This window comes from Peromyscus leucopus, chromosome X, assembly GCF_004664715.2.
Source record: "Peromyscus leucopus breed LL Stock chromosome X, UCI_PerLeu_2.1, whole genome shotgun sequence".
Lineage (NCBI taxonomy): Eukaryota > Metazoa > Chordata > Mammalia > Rodentia > Cricetidae > Peromyscus > Peromyscus leucopus.
In genome coordinates, this window is record NC_051083.1 from 106,625,692 (window position 1) to 106,627,323 (window position 1,632).

General features: G+C 48.8%; 1 pseudogene; it reads right to left on the reverse strand.

Moving 5' to 3' along the window:
- Window positions 1-603: 603 nt before the first annotated feature.
- On the reverse strand, window positions 604-1,181 carry LOC114686703 (annotated as a pseudogene).
- Between the last annotated feature and the right edge of the window lie 451 nt (window positions 1,182-1,632).

A 1,632-nucleotide genomic window follows, 5' to 3' on the forward strand; every position in this document is an offset into this window, starting at 1 on the left:
ATTGGATGGTATGTAAAATGAATAGAAAATCTCTTAATAAAAAAGAACACCTGTAGATGTAACCAACTGTCTTTTTGTTGTTGTTGTTGTTAATTAGCCTTTTTATTGTTTTTTGTTTTGTTTTGTTTTGTTTTAATTGAAGGTCCCTTACTGGTCCTGCTTCCATGAGTGGCCGAGAACAAGGGGAAGGGGAGGCAACCAGCTGGAAAGGGAGGGTCATTTCCACATTTTATTTACACACAGAACTAAACAGACAAGCACAGAGTCACTATTGTGGTTAGAAGTTGGCAGCATGGGATGGGGGGGGAGGAGTAGGGATGTCGTTAAAAAAAATAAAGCAGTCTCCCCCCAAACTGGGTGCCTGGGAAGGGACTTGGTCTGCTTCAACCCAAGAGGAATCAGAAGATAAAAGCAGTTTGGGAAGGCCAGAACCGTTAGGATGGAGGGAGGAGGATGGTCCATGGGGTGGGGGGGCATTTGGCAACTGGGGTGAAGGTATTACCCTCTCCCTGCTGGGATCCCCCCAGCCCCTCCGGTCTGGCAGGAAAGGGGCAGCCTGTAACACCCATGAGCAGGTCTGGGGCTGCTAGATGCTCCAGGCAGGGGGCTGGAGGCGGCTCACAAAGGTTTGCCCTCCAGAGAGATCACAGCACTGCCACCTAGTTTTTCTGCCAGGGTGCAGAGGTCCTTGACCTCCTCGTAGCAGTTGGCTTGCAATTCATGCTTGATTCCTGTCAGCTTCTTCTTGATGGCATCCTTGGAGCTGGCGTAGATCATTTTGCTCTTAAGGGGTGCACTCTCAGGGGCCCACAAGATGAACACCAGGTCCTCCTTCTTGCTCTCCTAGGTCTCGTAGGTTGCATCATAGAGAGCACAGTGGCAGTCCTTGTCTGGCAGCATCTTGACAAAAGGGTATAGGGGTTGTCCACAGTCTGCCCCACATCTCCTACCAGGATCTCCTTGGCCTCCTCCAGGATGATGTTCTTCTTGTCCTCACTCAGGCAGAAGAGCACTGCCTTCTTACGTTTCTTCACTTCTTCTGGCGTTGAAGACTTGCGCACTTTCATGTCATTGAACACCTTGATGACACCATCGGAGACTGCCACACCAGAGGCCATGTTTCCGGAAGCGAAAGGGAGACAGGGAGAGCTACAGAAGAACTGAGCCACCGCAGCTGCTGCCGGGATCTGACTGAACCATAACCAACCGTCTTATTAAATAAGAAACACAGAACCAATGCAAAGAAGAAAGCCAAGAGATTGGAGCTAAGAGCCTTAACTACCTGATGCAGCTAGCCTCTTCAGCCAAGAGACCTCTCCAAAAGAGACCTACGTCCTGTCTCTTTGTCTTTATATAGACTTTCTGTTCTGCCTTCTCATTGGTTGTAAACCCAACCACATGACTGCCTCATCACTGCCTATCTGTACAGAACTCCAGGTCTTCTATGGTTGGCATTGAGATTAAAGGCATATGTCTCCAATGCTGGCTGTATCCTTGAACACACAGAGATCTACCTAGCTCTGCCTACCAAGTGCTGGGATTAAAGGTGTGCACCACCAACGCCCAGCTTTTGCTATGGCTCTAATAGCTCTGACCCCCCGGGCAACTTTATTTATTAACATACAATTAAAA